Raw genomic sequence first — 9,736 nt, 5'->3', positions numbered from 1 at the left:
TTGACATAGTTCAGTCAGTTCGATGTTTGAGACACAGACCACTCATTGGCTGCAGCTGTGTGTGTCAGGTTATGGGACTCAGCCCCTAACAGTCTACATAGGGGAAAGATCAAAAGTAATTTAGTAATGCCACAGCCTCTGCCAGGGAATGCCTCTTCCTTTTCAAAGTTAATTTACCTTTGCACTTTTTCAATGACATTTATTTTCCTCTAAAGACCATTCTTGGCATGACTTTTTATTTTTCATTTTTCTTTAATTTTTTATTATATATTTCTTTACTTACATTTCAAAGGTTATTCCCCTTCCCCGTTTCCTGTCCATAATCCCCCATTCCCTTCCCTCCCCCTACCCATACAGGTGTTCCCCTAATACATCCCCCTTATTGCCCTCCCCCATATTCCCCTGCACTGAGGTCCAACCTTGGCAAGACCAAGGGCTTTCTCTTCCACTCGTGCCCCACCAATGCTATTCTCTGCTACATATGCAGTTGGAGCCCTGGGTCAGTCCAGTAGTTGTTTAGTTCCTGAAAGTTCTGGTTGGTTGGCATTGTTGTTTTTATGGGGTTGCAAGCTCCTTCAACTCTTTCAATACTTCCTCTAATTCCCCCAAGGGGGCCCTATTCTCAGTTTGGTGGTTTGCTGCTAGCATTGACCTCTGTATTGGACAGGCTCTGGATGTGTCTCTCAGGAGAGATCTATAGCCAGTCCCTTCCGCATGCATTTTCTAGCTTCATCAATCTTACCTAGTTTTGGTGGCTGCATATATATGGGCCACAGGTGTGTCAGGCTCTGAATGGCCATTCCTTGAGTCACTGCTCTAATCTTTGCTTCCATATCCCCTCCTATCAATATGTTCCAAATTTTAAGAAGGAATGGGAATATCTGCATTTTGGTCATCCTTCTTCTTGAGCTTACTGTGGTCTATAGATTGCATCTTGGATAATTTTAGCTTTTTGGCTAATATCCACTTACCAATGAGTGCATACCAATTGTGTTTTTCTGTGATTGAGTAACCTCACTCAGGATAATATTTTCTAGTTCATTTCATTTGCCTATGAATTTCATGAAGTCATTGTTTTTGATAGCTGAGTAGTACTTCATCGTTTAGATGTATCACATTTTTTTAATCCATTCCTCTGTTGAAGGGCATCTAGATTCTTTCCAGCTTCTGGCTATTATAAATAAGGCTGCTATGAACATAGAGGAGCATGTGTCTTTGTTATATGTTGGAGCATCTTTTGGGTATATGCCCAAGAGAGGTATAGCTGGGTCCTCAGGTACTGTAATGTCCAATATTCTGAGGAACCCCCAGACTGATTTCCAGAGTGGTTGTACCAGTTTGCAATCCCACCAACAATGGAAGAGTATTCCTCTTCTTCCACATCTTCGCCAGAATCTGCTGTCACCGGAGTTTTTGATCTTAGCCATTCTGACTGGTGTTAGGTGGAATCTTATGGTTGTTTTGATTTGCATTTCCCTTATGACTAAAGATGTTGAACATTTCTTTAGGTGTTTCTCAGCCATTCAGCATTCCTCAGCTGTGAATTCTTTGTTTAGGTCTGAACCCCATTTTTAAATAGGGTTATTTGTCTCCCTGTAGTCTAACTTCTTGAGTTCTTTGTGTATTTTGGATATTAGCCCTCTATCAGATGTAGGATTGGTAAAGATCTTTTGCCAATCTGTTGGTTGCCGTTTTGTCCTAATGACAGTGTCTTTTGCTTTACAAAAGCTTTGCACTTTCATGAGGTCCCATTTGTCGATTCTTGATCTTAGAGCATAAGCCATTGGTGTTTTGCTCAGGAAATTTTCCCCAGTGCCCAATTGTTCGAGACTCTTCCCCACTTTTTCTTTTATTAGTTCAAGTGTATCTGGTTTGATGTGGAGGTCCTTGACCCACTTGGACTTAAGCTTTGTACATGGTGAGAAGAATTCTTCTACATGTTGACCTCCAGTTGAACCAGCACCATTTATTGAAAATGCTATCTTTCTTCCATTCTATGATTTTAGCTCCTTTGTCAAATATCAAGTACCTATAGGTGTGTGGGTTCATTTCTGGGTCTTCAATCTGTCCCACTGATCTACCTGCCTGTCTCTGTACCAATACCATACAGTTTTTATGACTATTGCTCTGTAATACTGCTTGAAGTCAAGGAAGGTGATTCCCCCAGAAGTTCTTTTATTGTTGAGTATAGTTTTCTCTATCCTGGGTTTTTTGTTATTCCAAATGAATTTGCAAATTGCTCCATCTCTATAAAGAATTGAGTAGGAGTTTTGATGGGGATTACATTGGATCTGTAGATTGCTTTTGGCAAAATGGTCATCTTTACTATATTAATCCTGCCAATTCATGAGCATGGAAGATCTTTCCATCTTCTTAGATCTTCTTCAATTTCTTTCTTCAGAGACTTGAAGTTCTTGCCATACAGATCTTTCACTTGCTTGGTTAAAGTCACACCAAGATATTTATGTTATTTGGAACTATTGTAAAGGGTGTCATTTCCTTAATTTCTTTCTCAGCCTGTTTATCCTTTGAGTAGAGGAAGGCTACTCATTTGTTTGAGTTAATTTTATACCCCGACCCTTTGCTGAAGTTGTTTATCAGGTTGAGTAGTACTCTGGTGGAACTTTTGGATTCGCTTAAGTACACTATCATATCATCTGCAAATAGTGATATTTTGATTTCTTCCCTTCCAATTTGTATCCCTTTGACCTCTTTTCACTGTCTGATTGCTCTGGCAAGGACTTCGAGTACTATATTGAATAAATAGGGAGAGAGTGGGCAGCCTTGCCTAGTCCCTGATTTTAGTGAGATTACTTCAAGTTTCTCTCCATTTAGTTTGATGTTAGCTACTGGTTTGCAGTATATGGCTTTTACTATGTTTAGATATGGGCCTTGAATTCCTGATCTTTCCAGGATTTTTCTCATGAAGGGGTGTTGAATTTTGTCAAATGCTTTCTCAGCATCTAATGAAATGACCATGTCATTCTTATCTTTGAGTTTGTTTAAATAGTGGGTTGCATTGATGTATTTTCATATATTAAACCATCCCTGCATGCCTGGGATGAAGCCTCCTTGATCATGATGGATGATTGTTTTGATATGTTCTTGGATTCGGTTTGCAAGAATTGTATTGGGTATTTTTGCATCGATATTCATAAGGGAAATTCGTGTGATGTTCTCTTTCTTTCTTGGGTCTTGGTGTGGTTTTGGTATAAGAGTAACTGTGACTTCATGGAAGGAATTTGGTAGTGCTCCATCTCTTTCAATTTTGTGGAATAGTTTGGACAGTATTGGTATGAGGTCTTCTATGAAGGTCTGATAGTATTCTGCACTGAACCCATCTGAACCTGGGCTCTTTTTGGTTGGGAGACTTTTAATAACTGCTTCTAATTCTTTTGGAGTTATGGGGTTGTTTAGATGATTTATTTGTTCCTGATTTAACTTTGGTACCAGGTATTTGTCTAGAAAATTGTCCATTTCCTCCAGATTTTCCAATTTTGTTGAATATAGGCTTTTGTAGTAGGATCTGATGGTTTTTGTTTTTTTTTTTTAATTTCTTCTGATTCTGTTGTTATGTCTCCATTTTCTTTTCTTTCTTAATTTGGATACACTCTCTGTGACCTCTGGTTAGTCTGCCTAAGTGTTTATCTATCTCGTTAATTTTCTTAAAGAACCAGCTCCTGCGTTTGCTGATTCTTTGTATAGTCCTTTTCTTTCCTACTTGGTTGATTTCAGCTCTGAGTTTGATTATTTCCTGACTTCTACTCTTTTTGGGTTTATTTATTTCTTTTTGTTCTAGAGCTGTAAGGTGTGCTGTCAAGCTGCTGGCATATGCTCTCTCCTGTTTCTTTTTGCAGGCACTCAGAGCTATGAGTTTTCCTCTTAGTACCACTTTCATTGTGTCCTATAAGTTTGGGAATGTTTTATCTTCATTTTCATTAAATTCTAAGAAGTCTTTAATTTCTTTCTTTATTTCTTCCTTGACCACGTTGTCATTGAGTAGAGCATTGTTCAACTTCCATGTATATGTGGGCTTTCTGTCATTATTGTTGTTATTGAAGACCAGTCTTAGTACGTGGTGATCTGAAAGGACTCATGGGATTATTTCTATCTTCCTGTATCTGTCGAGGCCTGTTTTGTGACCGATCACATGGTCAATTTTGGAGAAGGTTCCATGAGGTGCTGAGAAGAAGGTATATCCTTTTGTTTTTAGGATGGAATGTTCTGTAAATATCTGTTAAATCCAATTGGTTCATAACTTCTGTTAGTTTCTCTAAGTCTCTGTTTAATTTCTGTTTCCATGATCTGTCCAGTGGTGAGAGTGGGGTCTTGAAATCTCCTTGTATTATCGTGTGAGGTGCAATGTGTGCTTTGAGCTTTAGTAAGGTTTCTTTTATGAATGTAGGTGCCCTTGCATTTGGAGCATAGATATTTAGGATTGAGAGTTCATCTTGGTGGATGTTTCCTTTGGTGAATATGAAGTGTCCTTCCTTATTTTTTTTAATGACTCTTGGTTGAAAGTCAATTTTATTTGATATTCGAATGGCAACTTCAGCTTGTTTCTTCAGACCATTTGCTTGCAAAATTGTTTTCCAGCCATTTACTCTGAGGTATTTTCTGTCTTTGTCTCTGAGGTGTGTTCCCTGCTTGCAGCAAAATACGGGGTCCTCTTTACGTATCCAGTCTGTTAGTCTATGTCTTTTTATTGGGGAATTGAGTCCATTGATGTTGAGAGATATTAAGGAATAGTGATTGTCGCTTCCTGTTATTTTCATTGTTAAAGGTGGAATTATGTTTGTCTTTCTTTTGGTTTCATTGCAAGGAAATTATATTCTTGCTTTCTGTACAGTCTAGTTTCTCTCCTTGTGTTGGAGTTTTCCATCTATTATCCTTCGTAGGGCTGGATTTGTAGAAAGATATTGTGTAAATTTGGTTTTGTCATGGAATATCTCGGTTTCTCCATCTATGTTAATTGAAAATTTTGGTGGATACAGTAACCTGGGCTGGCATTTGTGTTTTCTTAGGGTCTGTATGACATCTCTCTAGGATCTTCTGACTTTCTTAGTCTCCGGTGAGAAGTCTGGTGTAATTCTTATGGGTCTGCCTTTAAATGTCACTTGACCTTTTTTCCTTACTGTTTTTAACATTCTTTCTTTGTTTTATGCATTTGGTGTTTTAACTATTATGTGGCGGGAGGAGTTTCTCTTCTGGTCCAATCTATTTGGGGTTCTGTAGGCTTCTTGTATGCTTATGTCTGTAGGCTTCTTGTATGCTTATGGGCATCTCTTTCTTTAGGTTAAGGGAGTTTCTTCTATGATTTTGTTGAAGATATTTACTGGTCCTTTGAGCTAGGAGTCTTCACTCTCTTCTATACCTATTATCCTTAGGTTTGATCTTCTCATTGAGGCCTGGGCTTCCTGTATGTTTTGGACCAGTAGCTTTTTCCGTTTTACATTATCTTTGACAGTTGTGTCAATGATTTCTATAGAATCTTCTGCTCCTGAGATTCTCCCCTCTATCTCTTGTATTCCGTTGGTGATGCTTGTATCTATGGCTCCTTGCCTCTTCCTTTTGTTTTCTATATCCAGGGTTATTTCCCCTGTGTTCTTTCTTCATTGCTTCTATTTCCGATTTTAATTCCTTCACCTGTTTGATTGTGTTTTCCTGTAATTCTTTCAGTGATTTTTGTGTTTCCTCTCTAAAAGCTCCTACTTGTTTACTTGTGCTTTCCTGAATTTCTCTAAGGGAGTTCTTATGTCTTTCTTGAAGTCCTCCATCACAATCAAAACATGTGATTTCAAATCTAAATCTTGCTTTTTTGGTGTGTTTTGATATCCAGCATTTACTTTGGTGGGGGCACTGGGCTCTGATGATGCCAGATAGTCTTGCTTTTTGTTGACTAGGTTCCTTCGCTTGCCTCTAGCCATTGGTTTGTCTCTGGTATTTCCTTTTCTTGCTGTTTCTGAGAGTGACTTGGCCCTGCTGTAGGCCACTGTGTCCTATAGGCACTCCTGTAGAACTGTTTTACTGTTTTCTTTCAGCCTTTCCTGAGAACAGAGGATCTGTTCTCAGTTGTGGCCATGCTCCTGGACACTGTCTTCCATCTCTAGGCATCAAAGGGTCCTGCCCTTGATTGCTCATGTAGGTCCTTGCACCCCTCGGGCACAGTTGTTACAATGCGATTCCCTCTTGGGTCTGGACTGTGGGCAGAAGGTATTCTCCTCTGACTTCTCATGAGTATCCACACTTCTGAGGTTCCAGCTCTCTCCCCCACGGGATTTGGGTACAGGGAGTTGTTTGACCGTATCAGTTTGGTCGTGGGCACAGACCAGAACCGTGGGTACTGGTGGCTGTCTGTTCCTGTCTGTCCAGAGGCACTGTGAAGTTTTCCCTTGGACCAGGGATCTGGGCCGAGGTGTGCAGAGGTGGCAGCCTGTCCTGTGGCCTCGGAATGTCTGCACGCCTGGGTGATCTGCTCTCTTCCCCACCTTATTTTTCATTTTTTAAAGAATCACTGCTTAATGCCTTATTTGTTTCAATTCTCCAAAGTGTCCCAATCACTAAGAATTTCAATTCTTTCTTCCAAGTGCCTTCTTTGTCTCTGTTCATAGCAGTATCTTCTGTAGCTCAGTTTTGTCTTATTGTATGGAATTGATTATAACATCAAACACAATCTTGCCTCTACCACCCAGTTCCTGGGAGAGAGCCCTACAACACCTTCCAGGCTGTGTCCTGACTTCTGAGTGGGAAGCATAAAAGACCAGTGCGTGAGTGTTTTCTGAGATCTCTGTCCTTTTGGGCATACTAAACAAATAAAGAGAAGCCAGTGCAAGAGACTTCACTGTCAATCTTTGAAGCTAGTATAGTCACAACATAATGGAGGGGCAGGAAGAAACTGAGGCCTTTCCTGTGTGACAGTATTTGACAATGCAAATTAGTAGTCAGGTAATCATTTTAGATGATGAATACACTTCAAAACTGAACATTTTTCTGAGTTGACATAACTGGGAAGTCTACAAACTGAATAAGGAACTGAACATATTTCTAGAAGACAAATCACTGTAGTAACCATAGTGCCATCAATACAGAATAGCTTTCAAACTTGTGTGAATATAACTAATAGGATGTTATTTTTTTTCTGTCTGAAAAGGCACAGTGAGTAATTGGTGAGTAATACTTGCTGGACTCTAGTTAACACGCTTAGACTGGTAGACATTTGAACAACAAAGTATGTTTAAAATAATTTCTGTGTTTATACTTAAACCATTTCAACCTTCTTCTTCCTTCCTACTTTTCAGTCTCCATCCCTGGGACAAGTGCTTGATGTGCTGACTTAACAAGCCAGCATCCTTCAGTGCCTACTTCTTACAGGGTGTTGCTGGCATACCCCGACTTTTACTTTGGGAGGTAGAGTGTGGTACCTTTCTCCCAGCTGCCTTCCTCATGCAACGTGAACATGTGCTTTCCTGGTCTTTTCCTGCTATCATTTACCCCTCTGTCCTCTTGGTGTGGTTCTGATCTCTACTCCCTCTCCTCACATGCTCAGGACCATGTCTACTTTGGCCTCAGATGTTCTAGTTTCTGGCTGTGTTCTGCTTTTTAGGTGCAATAAACTTTCTACCGCACCATTCTTGGGAGATCATTTTTTTTTCTTTCTATTGCCTTTTTCATTCACCTCTATTTACCTCTTCTTTCTTTCATGTTTCTCAGGTGCAGGCACTTAAATTGTTTCACTCAGTGAATTTGACTGAAGTTTGGGGACAGGACTTCCCATCTATGAGGTAGACATGGCTGCATGGGATATTCATTGTGTAATGAAATGTATATACAGTGCTCCTTGATTTGTGGAAGATGGACAGGTGCTCTAGGAAACTGAAGGTTTCTTCAAAAATACAAATTTACCTTAAGGTCAGACCTTAAGGTGGAAAGATTGATCTGGTAAGGCCTGTAGGCTTGTCCCCCTCTGAATTGCATGATCACTAATTCTCCACTAGGGGACCTGCTACTGTCCTGAGGTCTAGCTGTGTCTTTTAAGCTAATGAGGGGCACTGAGCAGAACTAGCATTCGGAATCACCAGTAAAAGAGCCTGCAGGTTCTACCAAGATTCTCTTCAGACCCAGTCATTAGTAATTCTGTGGGAGATCTCAGTCCTACCATGATGAGGGTGAGGACAACTGGCCCCATACCTGGAAGAGTACATAGGTGGGGCTATCGGAGTCCAAGCTCCTGGCACTAGCATTGACTGTGAGCCTTGCTGTACATTTGGTATATGTGTTGATCTGGGTAGAGACACTTGACTTTCTTTCTTCCCTGAATGTGGATTCCTCTTGGAGGGGAGGCTCTGCAGCCCAAGCTCTTGGATGTGGTAGTACTGATACTATCACTATCCATTGTTCACACAGAGGCCTTTGGTGTGCAATGGGAGGACATGTAGGGAAATTCGAGGTCTGCTTTGTAGAAGTTCTAAATATTTTATTCTATACTTCAGTCTCATTGAATACATTTTTCAAATAGTTTAGGAACTGGTTGACAGGTGGTGCTTATCCTCTGTCAGCCTTACTCGATTAGAATTCTTTTAATGTTCTACTACTACCAGTCCTAATGGCATGATTCAGGCAAATTCAATTCCATGGTTCAAAGGTGAGTCTTTGATATAGAGGTGCTTGATGTGTGCATGGTGTTGTGTTATGGATAAGACACATTGTACATCTCGTTCCATAAGTCATATGAAAGGAAGCATACATTAAATTATTCTTCAACCTTATTTTTCTGTGGTCATTAGAGGATCTGGGTTTGACTAAGACCACTAGGGCTCGTGAGGAGTTATAAAGCCACAGCCAACCTTTCTGATCCCTTCCATTTTCAGACAGAGCCCTAGAAAATGAGGTTTCTTTGGAAGACAGATCAGAAGTAGGTGGAGGGGCAGAAATTTGTCAACTTAGGGGTCACTTTGAGTTATATTTCCTGGGAGTTTTTTGTCTATATCCTTCTAAACAAATATAATCATCTTTAATATTGTTGAAATTCTAATTTTCACTTGATTACTTTCCTAATGGAGTTTGATGAAGACTGAATACATTTGAGCCTTTTATTCTTATCTTTTTCTCTGCACAAACTACATGTGGACAAGGGCAGTAGAAGATGCAGCAGTAGGGGTAACCATGGTTATTGGGTCTCAGATAACACTTCCTGTGAATAGTTCCCAGGCCTCTAACCTGATCCTATAACTTACCTCTAAGTACTGAGATCACGTTCCCAGGATTAATTTATTCAATTCTTTAGTAATTTAAATTTTTGTTTTGTTACTCTGTGAAACCTTTCCTTCATTGGATGAAAAGTACTGTGTGAGCTATGGAGGTCACTGAGTGTACATGTTTCTCAGGGTGACCTGAATTTAAATACCAAAATCCTTGGTGACTACCTGTACTTCAGATCCATGGAATCTGACACCCTCTTCTCTGGTCAGATGGAAAACACACATGGAAAACTTTCTTACATATAAAAACACATGAAAATAGAGACTGATATGTTTTCAAAAGTGCTCATATTTTATAATACAATTAAAGCAAAACAAGTAAGTTTATGAGTATAATAGAAATCATACACTGTTTTTCTTAATCTGCTACTTTGTATTTCTCAAAGTTTTTTTAATTTTATTTTTCTTGAATATTTTATATATTTACATTTCAAATAATATCCCCTTTCCCCTCCTCTCCCATACCCCTTCCCCCTGCT

At 39.6% G+C, this 9,736-nt stretch overlaps 1 protein-coding gene across 2 annotated transcripts in view; it reads right to left on the bottom strand.

The window, feature by feature from the left end:
- Positions 1 to 9,736, bottom strand: part of LOC116883832 (zinc finger protein 431-like) — a 93,802-nt gene that overhangs the window by 32,175 nt on the left and 51,891 nt on the right. The window lies entirely within an intron of this gene.

The sequence above is a fragment of the Rattus rattus genome, chromosome 14 (genome assembly GCF_011064425.1).
Source record: "Rattus rattus isolate New Zealand chromosome 14, Rrattus_CSIRO_v1, whole genome shotgun sequence".
Classification (NCBI taxonomy): domain Eukaryota; kingdom Metazoa; phylum Chordata; class Mammalia; order Rodentia; family Muridae; genus Rattus; species Rattus rattus.
Note: the sequence above shows the minus strand (reverse complement) of the source record. Positions and strands in the feature narration are given on the sequence as shown.